We start from the raw sequence: 15,024 nt of genomic DNA, 5'->3' as shown, positions 1-15,024 counted from the left end.
AGTTACTCAGCATTATGAGTGCTTGTTTATTATCTTCCACAATTGTATAGATTCTAGAGATGTTGCTATCGATTGGAAAATGACAAATATGCCTGGCTTATGTACAAAATGAGGGAGAGAGAAAATGGGGAACGGTTGGTCTATTAGTCCAATGCTAGTAGGAAACATGCTCGTATAGAATGTGGTGACAGAATGCCTTGTACAGAATAATAGGATTGAGAAGAGTCAACATGGATTAACCAAAGATATATCATGTTGATATATTTTCTGCTGATGATCTTTTCAAATGAGATGAAGAATAAATAGGAGGAAGTCAGTAGATGTGGCATTTTTGGAATTTCAAAAGACTTTCAATAAGGTTTATATAACCATATAACAATTACAGTATGGAAACAGGCCATCTCGGCCCCTCTAGTCCGCACTGATTCAAGAGAACTCCATTAGTTCCACCTGCCCACTCCCTGTCCATCACCCTCCAATCCCTTCACTTCCATGCACTCATGATAAAGTGGGCAACAAAATCCACGATAGGGTGGACCTAGATAGGGAATGCCCAATTAATTTTCATTATGAGTGGATGTCTGAAAATACTTATAAGAAGCAACAGCTTTACAACACCAGTGATCGGAACTGGACCAGGGTTTGAATCCTGCGCTGGCCATAAGAAGTTTATATGTTCTGCCTGTGTCTTCTCAGGGGGCTCTGGTTTCTTCCCACTGTTCAAAAACCTACCTGGGGTGGATTAATGGGGTGTAAATTGGGCGGCATAGACTCCTTCTAAGTGGGAAGTTGGTCAAAACACAAGGAGATGGGGATAATATAATGACATGGATTGAGAAATGGTCATTGGGCAGAGAGCAAAGAGTGGGAGTAATCACAATTTAGGTTGGGATACCCTTCAATTGATGCATGGCCCAAGCAATTCACATTCTTTATCAACAACTTTGCTGTAGAAGCCCAGTATCAGCCATTCATCTGCACAAAAGTGTCTCCAAAAGAGGTACTTAAGTGGTGAATGCATTTCATCTGACACATTGTAATCTAGTAGAAAGGCAACGCTATTAGACTGAACATTTTTTTTCATTTTCCTTCCAATTTTTGCAATTCTTTCAGTATCCCTACAACTTAAATCATATGTTGTAAATCCGAAGCACTTAATTCACTGAATAGTTTCAAATTTTTATATTTGGCTTGTATGTAAGAATGTAAATGTTTGTAGCAGCATAATTCTGGCCGCAACTTGTAGATTTTCTACGCCAATAACTGTGAGTGAGTTCTGCCCAGTAATGCTGTTGCCATTACTAATCCTGAAAGATCATTGAAATAACTGTTGAAGGAAAGGGTGGTGTTTTCTTTAATAGATAGTTTAACGGATTAAAAAGATACATCAGGAATCTTGGCTTACAATGAATAACGAATTGATATCTTCAAAATTTCAACAGAGCACAAAAATCTAACAAAATAAATTATTTTTGAGTAGATTTTACAATTAATTATTTACCTTTGATTTTCAAACTAAATGAGTAGTGGTGAAATGCTTCTTTGACATTCGTTTGCTCTTAGAAGATTGCATCAATAAGAAATTAATTTGATCCGAATGGAGAGAATCAGCATAGAAATTGAAAATGAGATTTTAATTTTAAAGATGGAAATCTGATTAATGCAATGTTCAGAGTCAATAAATAATAGGTAACATAGCATATAAACTCTATGGGAGGTATTTGATATCAAGATTATAATTAATATTTTCTATTCTGCAGCATTTTCAACACAATAAAGATTAACATCAATACTTAATTATTTTACAGTAAAACCCCTGGTATCTGGCTCTCATGAGGATTGGTAAACGCTGGATAAATGTATTTTATAGTTTTTTGTGACTCTCTCTTACAATGCCTAACTTATACACCTGCATTAAGAATAGTTTAAAAGATAAAGAATTACACTGAACAAACTTCACTTATGAATATATAAACTTAATAGCATTTTACTTTATTTTCAGTCTTATTCTTTAAAAACATTTAACTGTTGCTATATCTGTTGGTTCGTTCCCCCTCCACAGAGCCACCCGCAAGACCATCAATAATATTATAGATATTTAACTCAGAATCTAGAATTAATTCTAGAATCCAGTTACCGAGAGGAGTGTTATGTCCCAGAGAGGATAGCTTCTCCACCAGCATGTGGGAAATAATCACATTAAAGGCCAAGCTGAAGTTGACAAACAGCAGCCTGGCATATGAGGTGTCATTCTCCAGGTGGGTCTGGTCGGAGTGAATGGACCAGGCTACTGTATCGTCAGTGAAATGCTTTCTTCTCTAGACAAATTTAAATGGATCCAGCATCCCTGGGAGGTGAGCTTTGATGCGTCCTGTCACCGACGCTCATAATGGTGGAGGTCAGTGCCCCAGAGTGGTCATCACTAAGGCCTGTTATTGTTGCCCTCTTTGGTACTGGGATGATGGTGGCTGTCTTGAATCCTGTGGGGCCAATGGACTGTTGCTGTGAGGATGTCTAAAAAGACCTTTGTCAGTTGGCCTACACAGTGTGGGTTATTCTTGGATAGGGTTCTCTTTGCCTCAGGCGTGGGTATGCAGGGGTCTCGTTCACCAGGGGGACAGAGAGGTTTCTTTGGTATCAGCCTGTTTTTCTCATCACTATATTTGGACTTTTAAAAATATGATTAAGGTTTCTATTCTACCAATCTTTCAGGCGTGTATATCCAGTCGCTCATCATTCTATGAGTACTAAATAATTCTTCAACTCACTCAAAATGTTTACAGCTTGTCAAGCTGAAAAGTTGGGCCATATTGAGGAGAATACTGCCACAAGGAACACAAATGAATATATCAACATGCTCAAACAATATTTGTCTTTCATGGATCATTTCAGAGATGCCTTACAGTATATGCCTGAAAAGGGTTTTTTGATCTGCTGCATGTTGAATTACATAATTTAAAAAAAAAACAGGGATCAGCCTCACCTATTATATGGCCAATGTATTAAAAAATGGGAGAGGGTAGAGGAGCCACTCCAAGATAATATCTAATGTCCAAGTGCAGATTGTTTCTCAGCATCTCAATGGCATTGTCCCTATTTACTATGAGATTGTCAGTTCCGCAAACTAATGTTCTCTTCTGCCCTTTTCATAGATGACAACATATTTAGTCAGGAGATAGACTTTTTCCATTAATTTTGAAGGGGTTGATTCTATACTTTAATATTTTTTAAAAAACTTCAGTGCTCATCTAAAGCAAATGGCATATTGGATGCAATTTAATTTACTGGAGATGTGTTGTAAAATGATGCAGTAAACAAACTGTTGTGAATGTATACAGAAAATGATTTCTGCAGTCTTTTTAATGTCATGGCATATTTATTGATATTGCTTTTATTTATTTTTGTAAGATATTAAATGGATCAGGTTTGAGTAAACATTATTTTAATTTATTGATTTCTATCTCTGATATACTATGTAAAAGATGAATAAAAAGTGCAGAAAAACAATTTAATTTTGCATGGTACAAAGTTATGCCGAAAGGTGCTTATTAAGCACACATGTAAAATTCCAATAGGTCTCGCGAAAACATGCTTTAAATCACTGTTAGAATTCCAGCTTTTTATAACGTAATAACTTATTCTCACATGTGTATTTTAATGATTTATTATTTACGAGGTAATAAAAGAAATATAAAACGAATTATGATCTAAATTGAAAATCCAAGAAATTGATAGAATTTCAAACCAGTTATGGTCACCAGCTTCAAATAAATCTGAACAGAGTAGAAAAACAATAAACTCACAAACTTGTCAGCGAATGAACTATTTTATATTGAGTCATCACTGGGTTCTATTGTCACATTACGAATGCCCGCTTTGCAACAAAGAGTAACAAAGCATTTTCAAAACTTAATTTAAACATGCTGTTGGTATAAACAACCACAGATTCCTGAGATACGTATTACATTACACCCTGTTGGAAGATCTGTATATTCGATCTTTGACACACATGTAATAAGAGCCATATGGCTTTTTTTTTCTGTCCTCTACGTTGCCCCAGCCTAGAACGTTTAGATGAAATCTTTCTCCATGCCTGGGTTCAAATAGATCTTTGTCCGCTGACCACAAGCAGAATCATTGGGCAATATAAACCATTTTCATTAGAAGTTGTATAAAATGTTATTGCGTCCACTTTGCAATGGCCATCCCTGGTAAAATAAATCAAAACATGTCATTTGGCCTGAACAGAAGTTCACTGTGTTTATATGACCCTTCAATTAAGGATTGCACATTCATGATCGGCGTGACACCATGTGCCATCATAGCACGAGCCTTTCAAATATCCTGAATAATGTTCGAGCCAAAGAAATGGTGCAAAAGTGCAGCCTTCAACGTGAGTGGCCATCTCCTTCATCAGGGGTATGACAATGCCAACCTCAAACTGCCAGGGGGACAGTGGAACAACCAAATCGCAGCATTGTTACCACCGCACGTAGCCAATGAGGGCACGAAAGCAACATCCAGTGCCAGCACCCAATAACGATGGCCTGGGCCAGGCAGCTGCCCCGCCATCTCGTGGGAGTAGTACTCCCCTACGCCCCCCCCCCCCCCACCTTTGCTTGGCGAAGCCAAAACAGTGGAGCACTACAATACCCAGAATGCAGTGGGTCCGGAGTACATGCGCTCTCACCCACTGCTGTCTTCTGTGGGTAAAACAGGATGATGTCACCTGCAGGGAAAGGAAATTGTTAGACTGAATCCTTTTGTAAAGAAAGAAGGGGGGAAATATGGACGATGCAGCACGGATGCTTGGAATTTGTTGGTAATTTTTTGGTGTTATTCCCCCCTCCCCCCAGCTCGGGTGACATTTGTGATGGGCTCCTGTATTGTGTTGGCCCACTCATGAGGGAAAAGTAGGTGGAAAGCCCCCGAAGCGTTCAGGTTAGCGCACGGTGAGCATGGGTGGGACGACACGGGGCTCCGCGCTGGACAGGCATTGTCAGGCGAGCCGGCATCGCCGGCAACAAAAGGAACCAGGCTGCGTTCCATTCCAGAGAAGGTACCCCCTTGCCCCTCCACGCTGACCGGCAGCTTCCAGCCCAGCCCCCCCTCCCCACCCCCCAAGTCCACGGGCGCGCAGCTGTTGCTTTGTTGCTTTCGTGCCTGGAGACGGACTTTGGTGGTGGTGGGGGGGTTGTTACAGGCTGCTCGAGTCTGCGAAGAATGTCTCAATTGTTAAGGCGCCCCCCCCTCTCCCCTTCACGGAATTAAAACGCCAAGCCCACATGTCAGAAATCATTAATCTTTCCCAGTTCCATCCCGCGCCTCGTCTTTTGTTTGTCACTCGCGCAAGAACGGGAGTGGATGCTTTTGTTCAAGGTGAGGTTCAAGGCACGGCTGTGATTTGGGGGGGGGGGCTTCCCTGGCCGTGGTAAAGTGGGCGCTGGTGATGGGAAGCAACCGTGTTATTTGGAGCGAGCGCTTGAAAGAATGCGCTGGGCTGCCGAGACGCCGGGGGGCTGCTCCCACCCTGCCGATGGGGGCTGGAACGAAAGCGATCACCTGTGAACGGGCGGTCGCCAACCCCACACCCTTCACTGGAAGGGCAACCTTCGGCGATTCTGCGATCATCGTCAGACATGCATGCAATTTTTAAAAAAATCCTTCAGTCCGGGAAACACTTGCTTCTCATCTTTGTCCCCATGCGTCCCGCATGGATTCTGAGATTTGGTGGGGGGGGGGGGGGATCAGAGTGATCTGCTGGCGTCCCGATCCTACATTGGGCGAGTGAGGTTAAATGTGTCAGATAAAAATGTTTGGGTGTGTCCTTTTGTACGTGACACCAGAGGAAAGATTGAACATGATCAAGAGGTGCAACTTGGGGATAGGGGTGGGGGGAGGGAGGGGAAGATCTGTACGTGATATAATGTTTCCATGTGCACATTCTGTCTTTCGTCCTTTCTGGACTCTGCAGAACTTGACCAGAATCAAGTTGGGAGACTGATTATGAACAGGATGCAATTCTGGAAGTCGGGTGTGGATGAAGCTCTCTGTCCAAATTGACAGATGTTTCGGGTGAAAACTGTTTACCTTTGCATAATGAGCAATGTTAGATGAGTCAATACTGAATAACAACGTTGTTTGCTTTATATAAAGCAGATGTTATTTGTTGTAAAGCAATCTAGAGTTTTTAAACGAGCAGAACTCGATGAGTCGTGAAAAGTAAGATGTTTTAAAAAAAAACTGACCATGATTTCGTGACAAAGGTAAATTTCACTTCCAGCTTAAGTCTTGAAAAGCTATTGGCATATCTTTAAGAAAAGATGAATTTATTTAATCTCTTTTAAAACTGCAGATTCTGCTCATAGATGATAAATACCTGCTCAAATTGAAAACCGCAGTCATTTAAATAACTGGTTCTTCCAGAGTGAAAATTTATTCTTCGGATGCAAAAATGTGCAGAGAACACACATAATGGAAGAAGCATTGTACTTGTGTTCCCAATCTAATGCAATCAATCATACAGCTCATCTAATATTACGGTGATGGAAAATCACCCAAGGTTTACCCTATATACTAGTGTTCGACAACTTATTTTTAGAAACAATTAAAGAGAAAACATTGACTTGGGAATACTTTTGTCAAATTCCCAGAAATGTGGTCCATAGATTATACGGAACTGCATTTGTATTAATGTTGCATGACGATATAATTTCCAAACTCAGGCTATCTTATTTATTGTTAATCTAGTTGCCTTGCAGTTTAATATTCAGTGCCTTGCAAATCAATTAAATATCCTTCATCAAAGGAACTGTGGAAGGAAGAGTTCTCAGATGCTAAGAGGAAAAGACACTAAAGCCATAAAAAGAGTAATTTAATTAATCTGAGTGATTGTAAGTCATTTCGTTCCAGTGGAAGTTTATTTTCTATATTCCTCAGGGAAGTGAATGTTGTATTAAAAACATTCCTGCAGCAAGTTGTGCAATTCTCATTTCAAGGTTATTAGTTTATAGATCTGGCTTGGAATAGTTTGTGCCCATTTTGCAACAAAACCAATAGAGGAACAAGTGGATGCCAAGTTCCAACATTAAAAAAAATTCTGTAAAATACATGGCGGAGAAATGTGGAGAATACTTGAGCAAATGTAGATATTGGTTTCTATTTTTAAACAGTAAAGATGTGTGAAATTGATTCAGTTGGTCAGTGTGAACATTTTTCAATGAATCCAGAAATATATATTTCATAGATGTGCCAAATAAACACAGCACGTTAACCGTGACTGGATAGAATGGTACTGTTGAACTTGGGCAGTACCTCTCAAAAATAGTTATACCTGAAAACACATCGTTGTTGCTGTATAAAATTCCCCAAGATGTATTAAAGACAATTTTATTTTTGAAAATTCTGGATTTATCATTAATATTTTCACCTGTGGTCTATATATTAGGGTTTCATAGGTCAGCATGACCTTATGGGCTGAAGAACCTATACTGAAATATTCTGTTCTATATTTTGAAGTGTGGTTTGATATTTGTATAATTATTTGTAGAATGGATGAACAAAACAATTTCTCAGTGTTTTTAATTGAGATCTTGATAGCGTTGTTGAGGGTTGTGCACAAATTATATCCTTAAAATAACAAGATTTTTGTTCTATCGCAATATGATTGGTATGCCAGTTGCTATCTTTAAAGACTTTTCTGGATCAAGATGTTGAATAAAAATATTTTAATAGAGTGAGCTGTCTTTTGATAGTTTACGTGAAGACCAAGAATGAAGATCTTCAGATTAATTATTTTAAAAAATTAGAACATCACTTTTCCCTTCAACATAATTACACCTTCAATTTTCTTTGGGTCAAGATTAGAGAGGATAATTGATATTTTGCTGATTGACCTGAGCTACAGAGGCATTGCTTGTAACTGGTACAGTATATCATGATCATGAGACAGTTGGGCAGCACTTCATGTAGGATCATCAGCTGCATTTACTGCCCTACATAACTTCTGATCTTTGTTTTATCCATGCAAAGAAAAAAAATGACCAAGATACTGTGTGCAAAGTGCAGCGAATGGGATCTTTTGATAAGTGAAGGTTGCAAGGAGTAGAGAAAAGAAATTTAAGTGGAGTGTCTAAAATACTGCTCTCTGATGATGGAATAGAGCAATGAAACCAATGTGTAGCAGTGGTAATGAAGTCATAGAATCCAGAATATTGATTGAACTGGGCAATGCAAGACCCTTTGAAGAATATTTTGGTCCTTTTCTTTAGCTTTGATGGAATTGTATGGTGCTGGCTTCCAACAAAATCAGATGCAGTGAGAGATTTTTCAAGTTTATTGTTTATTATGAAGCTGAAAATATCTGATATGATACAGAAAAAGTATGAAGTAGGTGTCTGAATGCTCATTAAAAATACAAGAGGGCTAAACTGCTAGGGTGTTGCATTGTTAAGTTTTGTGAAGTTCTTGCCCAATTTTTCAAGTAGGTCTTCAGGATTGAGAGCTTAAATGTACTAAAAAGATTATTTTGAAGAAGTTTCTTTAATTAGCAAGAGGAAATTGATAGATTTTCTTGATAGAAGTAATTCAGACATATGTGTATAAAACAACCATTGTATTGAAGATAGGAAGTAAGAGGGCATTTGAAAATCCAATAAATGATGAAGTAGAAATAGATCACAAAGAAGTTCTCTGTGGTTTAGGCTTGTCAATTCTTCTCTATATCTTGCTGAACTTCCAGTATTTCTATTCCTATTGACAATTCAAGCTTGATTTTGCAGATCTGTGTGCAGAGCTTTTAACAAGTCATTCCTGACTTTACCAGTGTAATCTTATCAGCAAGGCATACATGGGAGGGATCAATTTTACAATTGCACATTCTCCCTCTCAGGTGACAGTGTTGGTGCTCTTCTCCTTGTGTTCCATTATGATCCTGAATTACATTGGTTATGATTCCAATTTTGAACATCTATTCTCAAGTAGCCCCCTATTTGAAGCTCACTACAACCTCGAAGATGCTGCTTCTTGCCCCATCAAATTCTTTAAGTATTTATTCCCTCTGCTATCAGTGCACAGGATCTGCAGTCTTCATCATCTGCAACAATCACTTCTGATACTTGTGTGGACTGTACTGACAGTACCTTCTAAACCAACATCTACCGCCAAGAAGAATAGATTCAACAAATGCTTGGGGACACCACCCCTCTCCAGGTTTATCTTCAAAACTGCCCACCATCCCATGTTATAAATATGTCACTGGTCTTTCACTGTCACTGAGTGTAAGCCATGAAATTCCCTGCCTGTTAGTACTGTGGGGTTACTTTTATCAGAAAAGGTGCAACATTTCAAGAAGATTCTTCTCTACCCCTAGCTTGTCCTCTGCACCCTCTTGTGTCTCAGTTCTGTTTAGGGTGGCCATTGCAAACTTACCAAAACAAGACTTGCAGGGTCAGCGACAGAAACTCTCTCAGCAGGAGGCAGGGTGGAGGGGGTGGTGGGCACCGCCACTGTCACAATTCCCCCTCATTGCGCATGCACCAGCTGGCACTTTGTGCGTTGCCGTCACCCTTCCCTCTCATTGTGCATGAGCACGAGAAAAAACATGGCCGCGCATGCTGAAAATAAAATGTAAGTGCCCTTTCTGCCCCTTAATTTGTCCTCCTTTTGGGGGTGTAGGGCCTACACCCTAAATGGAGGACACATTAATGTCTGGCTCGAGGTGGCACCTGATGGATGACAGAGGGCTGAAAAGCTGGAATGTATGTTCTAAAACCGGACATCTGGCCACCCTAGTTCCGATATCTGATACCCCTTCAGCCAGTCTTGAGGCAGTCTCCAGCAGTCTGTAGTCCATAATTTTGCTTAGCCTGGATCTTTCCCCATCTTTTCTATTGGTGTGATTTCAATAAGTTTTAACTTGTTTACTCATGATGTCTGAGTAATCATTTGTCCTTTAAGCAGGTTGCATTGTCATAAGGCTCATTAACTACAAAGGAGATTGCACTATTTATTTTGCAGATACTTTTTTCTTTCTCCCCTTTCTTCAAAATGTTGATCTTAATTCTGAACCTGCTGCCTTGCCTTTTCTTCAACCAATTGCTGGATGACCTACTGCTTATTACTTGCTTATCTGTTTGTTTTTAACTGATGCTCCCATGTATCTGGTCCAAAGTGTTCATTTCAGATTAATTATTAAGTGCATAATAGATACAACAGAAGATGGGACTTGTGCCTTTCAGAAATGGAATATTGATTGTGGAAATCGTATTGTGTTGAGTTCCCATATTATTTGTGAAACAGTGGATATATTTTTTTTGATTACTGCTGGTGCTTAGAAAGATTTATTTTTGAGTTTAAAAAGCCATTTGGATTCTTAAATCACCTGCAGACAAAGGGATCAATTCCAGTAGCGTGCAAACATATTTGAAGCCAATGTTATTAGACTGGAGATCACAAAGCTGCTTTGAAAGATGCTTGTATTGAGACACGTATTGAACTTCCGCTGGTATTATAGAGAAATTACAGATTTTGTTGTCCTCCTTGCTTGGAATTATTGGATTATTTTGTTATACTTGTGACTTTTTACTCAATGCTATTTTGGTTCAGTAAAGTGAATAGTGTACGGTGTGGTTTGTCTGCTGAAGGGATTGTATATGTTGGTAGTGCACAAGTCAGAGAATGATTTTTTTCTTTTGCTGATCCATAGTGTTTCTGTCTGTGTATTTTAGTAATTTTTTCGGACATCTGGTGGATGTATAGATTTGCTAATAGCAAACAGTGGGATGAAGACAGTGATCGGTGAGCGGAAGATTCAAGTTTTGAAGAATAAGCACATTACATGTCTTCCTGACAGTACTAAAGATGTAAATGTGCTAACGCTGTCTTTCTTTATCATTGTTCTGGTTCACAATGTGGCCACATGGTGTATAACATGAGTCTCGGTTCCCTCCCCTTGTTTGGACTTAGCACCGTGGAATAGAATTCCTGAGTGCGGCCAGGACAGCTTTATAAAATGAGCAAGTGGTCTGTTAGAACTGCAGACACTTTCTAAATAAAATGTGTTTTTATTTGTTGAAAATGTTTTGTTGGAGTAAGATTTCCTTGACTGTACTGTAGAAGTTGAATGGCTAGGATAAGATCTGAGCACATGCAGAGCCATCTACTGACAGCAAAAGTGTGATTCATAATTGTGCTCCGAAACATGGGGTCTTGGACCAACATTTTTATAAGTGAATACTCTCCATGTACCTGTATTCACAAAATACATGAGCTAGAGTCCTTGCATTTTTTATAGACACTTGACATCGATATTAAAAAAACATGTGAACAATCCATGATGCAATTAAAATGAGGTACAAAGGTCCTATTGCTCAGATCATCGATGCAGCACTATATTGTCAATGTTTAAAATAATAAAATGCACCTTAAATCCTCCTGATGGATATGTTGGAAATGCAGGGTTATCTGGATGTAATCGCATACAAAGTTGAGGGCCCTTGAGGATGGGATTTTAAGAATGCTTTTGATATTCTTGGAAGCATTTGGAAAAATGTAAATCGAGCAAAGAAAGCAATGGAGTTACCACTTGGAATTCTCTGAAGATTTAAGGTGGAGAACATTGTGTTATGTTAGAGGCCCGTGCAGGCCTTCAAGGATATAGGTTTGTAAACTTGGCACTGAAGAGGACGAAAGGTGTCTTGTGCAGTACACAGAAGTGCTGGAGAAATTTGGGAGGTCATGCAGCATCCATGGAAAACAAATGGCAGGAGGTGTTTCAGGCTTGAACCTTTCTTCATGAGAGTGTCTTTTAGGATTCATGGAAGGATGTAGTGGTGCTGCCATGGATTGTTACAATTAGCTGTTGCGAGACAAATATAATTATTCTAACGCTTGCAATTGGTGGTCTTTCAGCCAACCACCAGTTCTAATTAGAACAGAAGAAATAGGTACAGAAGGCCAGTCAGCCCCTTATACCATCTCTATTATCCAATAAATTCATGACTTCCTTGCAGCGATCCTAGGTCCCTTTATTCCAATACAACACTTTAAATGTGCCCGTTGATTTTTTTTTGACCTGCAGAGTTACGTGGGAAGTCGTATGTGAAGCTTGGGTTGTTTGGTAGTATGATCCATTGTGAGTGGTCTGGTTTCTAGTTCTGACAAAAGTTGGCAGAATCCAGCTGTTTTGATCAATGCAGAAGTTGCATTTGTTATCCATTGGTTTGATGACTAGTTTGTTCTGCTACTTTGAGTATAATAGGCTTAGAAAAGGTACAAAAGCACCTTTTCTAAAGCTCAAAATCCCAAATAAAAGAAAATGTTGGAAGTACTTAACAGGCCATGTGAAGTGGGAAGAGAGAAATGGTTAACGTTTCTGTTCAATGACCTTTCATCTAAAAGTCAAAACAAGCATGTTTTATGTTGTCGGAAAAAGGAGCAGGGCTGGAGAGAAGAAAAAGGAGGTCTTTGTGAGGGTAGAGACCCAAGAGTCAAGTGAGGCTGTGGACCTTGGTTAATTGCAGCTGACTTGTTTAGAGGAAATGTTTTTTTCCAAAAAAAAATCTCCCCCTTCCCCTCACTCGGCAGATTGGCTGAGGTTGACCACCTGGCATGACCACTACTGGAGTCAGTGATGCTCCCTTCGTTTTCTTCACCACTCCTTATTTTCTGCAACATTTTAATTTTTATACAGTTATGGTGCTTAAAGTGTTAGTTTTGATGATGAGCATTTTATACCACGTAATAAATTACTGACGTTGATGGTAACAGTTTGCTTTGAAAGTGGAAAATTGTGCTTTTGTTACTCTTTCTCAGTTCTCAAGTAAGACCACGATATCTTGTTTTAGATGTACTTTATTTAACGATGGCTGATTTGTTCAATCTGGGCTCAAAAATTCAATTCACACAGGTAACAGAGGTGTGGGATGCTATCGTGTCAATGGCTTTTGAATTTTGAGAATTTTTTATTTTCTCCATTCTAACTTTTCATCTGAATGAGCGTTGCTTTCTGTGAAGTTATGGTACACAGGAAGATCAAATGGTTGTTGACCAAGTGGTGTGTGCTGAAACTCCAGATATGTGCTAAGAAAGTCTTTAAATCTCTTTTACAGTCTACCATGTGACTGATCTTCTATCATTAGGCATTCTTCTAACATGTCCACAAATCTGATCGGAGATTCTTTCAAGTGTGTAGATGCAGGGGAGATTTGTCAGGGGAAGAATCTGTGTGACTGGAATCTTGCCATTTGATGTGAAGTATTCTGCACAGGCAGTTCACGTGGTAGTGTTTAAGCTGTCTGGCATGTCTGCTGTACACCATCTGTCTCACAAGCATAGAGTAAGATGGGCATAACAACAGCCTGATGCACTTCAGTTTGATCTTCAGTCTTGATTTCTCTTCAATCCCATACTTCGACTTCCAAAAACAGAACTGACATTTGCTATCCCATTGTTAACATCAAAGTTTATTGATCTTGAGAAAGTGCTGTCTTGTTCCCCACTGAAAGTCTTTGACCATTTGCAGGATAGATGGTTCTGTTTATGGGGTGTTTAGTGTAGCTGGTGCACAACTTCTGTTTGCTTTGCTAATTGTGAGGTTAATTTTGCCACAGTTGGCCAAGCTTTCTTGCATGCCAGTCTCTTGAGTTTCCATTGTGTGCTCAGTCATCACCAAAGAGAAATCCTGAAGCTGGTTTCTCTTACTTTGGTTTTGGCTGTTTCCTTCAATTATGAAGAGCACCTCCAGTATTGTAAACAAGGTTTATTCCACTATCATCTTCAGGATCAGTGTCAGACAGCATTGCAGAGAACGTTATAGTAAACAGTATAGGAACAAGCAGACAGCCTAGTGCATCAGTCATTACTCTGGCCATCATTCCATCATGGACTTGTCAAACAATTGTGGAGAACTTTCGAAAGCAGCATATCTTTCCCGGGTGCTCACCACAAATAGTGTCCATAGATTTTTCTTGGAGTTTCCTTGCAGCAAAGACGATGTCTATTGTTTCACACCCTTTACGGAAACCACATTGGATTTCAAGAAGTAAGCCTCCATCAATGTAAGTGATTGACCTGTTTATCAGTTGAGAGTAAAGAGATTCCTTGGTGAATACCACAGATTTGATGGTTGCCTTTGTGGTTGTATTACTGTGTAACTTAGGACTCTTGAAGTTTTACGGTGTTTCATAACACCTGAAGTAACGATGCCAGTTTCTCAATCAACAACGGCCTCGTTTTGAAGACTTTTGCAGGTTTAGCATCTGCTCCTGGAGCTTTTCCACATAAATGTGACACTGACTTTTGAACTTTTGGGTCTGAAGTTTTCAGCAAGAGTAAGATTTGCAGGAACTTATGATCAATTGTTTCATCATTAATTGTAGATGGTTTATGACAGAGTTGAAAACTTAAAATGCTTATTCCATCTCCTAAAGGTCTACTTCTTTGCGATGATGTGTCATAGTGGAGGTGAACAAGATGGCTGAGGACTATGTGCAGATTTTAGAACAGCATGAAGTTTCTGGTCTTCTTGATCAGCATAGCTCTTCATTTCATCTGGCTTATTACTGAGCCACATTAATTTCATTTTCAAAAATGTAAGGCAAGTTCAGGGGAGGAGAAAACCCCAGGCTGTTGGCAATAATCCTCCCTGTTCTGCTCATGTAAAGTTCCTGGAAACTTCCCAGGTTTTCCTGGCCCTCAATCATGAGTTGAATTTCCTGCACGCACTTTCTGAACTGCTGGGCCACAGTCAGTGTCATTCATTAACAACCTCTTTAAAGGTGAAACCGTCTAAGACAAATATGGGTAAAACTCCACCCTTAGCAGTTAAACTGACAAAAAAAAATCCTGATCCAAAACTATGTTTGGATGCTGCCTGACTTGCTTAGTTCGTCCATCTTGGTTGCTCAAGATTCCAGTACCCGGAGTTTGTTGTGTTTTCCCAAAATTTCAACAGTGAGCCAGAAAGTCATCTGCCTCCTCAAATAACATTTTGGAGATCCTCATGTTGATTTGATAACACTAAAC

General features: G+C 39.5%; 1 protein-coding gene and 1 long non-coding RNA gene across 11 annotated transcripts in view; one reads left to right on the top strand and one right to left on the bottom strand.

Moving 5' to 3' along the window:
• Positions 1 to 3,466: 3,466 nt before the first annotated feature.
• Positions 3,467 to 5,768, bottom strand: LOC138753646 (uncharacterized). The gene is made up of 3 exons (XR_011351328.1): positions 5,563 to 5,768; positions 4,654 to 4,729; positions 3,467 to 4,208 (listed from the first exon to the last, which is right to left on the bottom strand). It is a non-coding gene; the product is annotated as an uncharacterized lncRNA (long non-coding RNA).
• The window catches only part of daam1a (dishevelled associated activator of morphogenesis 1a), a 146,065-nt gene continuing 135,756 nt past the window's right edge, over positions 4,716 to 15,024 (top strand). For 4 of the 10 annotated variants that reach the window (XR_011351326.1, XM_069916879.1, XM_069916873.1 and 1 more), the window contains exons 1-2: positions 4,716 to 4,822; positions 5,975 to 6,075. The gene's annotated coding sequence lies outside the window, so the exon portion shown is untranslated. Of the gene's footprint in view, positions 4,823 to 5,123; positions 5,380 to 5,974; positions 6,076 to 15,024 lie in introns of those variants that run through there. The other 6 variants (XM_069916881.1, XM_069916875.1, XM_069916874.1 and 3 more) reach the window with 6 other exon arrangements.

The sequence above is a fragment of the Narcine bancroftii genome, chromosome 2 (assembly GCF_036971445.1).
Source record: "Narcine bancroftii isolate sNarBan1 chromosome 2, sNarBan1.hap1, whole genome shotgun sequence".
Taxonomy (NCBI): Eukaryota; Metazoa; Chordata; class Chondrichthyes; order Torpediniformes; family Narcinidae; genus Narcine; species Narcine bancroftii.
Note: the sequence above shows the minus strand (reverse complement) of the source record. Positions and strands in the feature narration are given on the sequence as shown.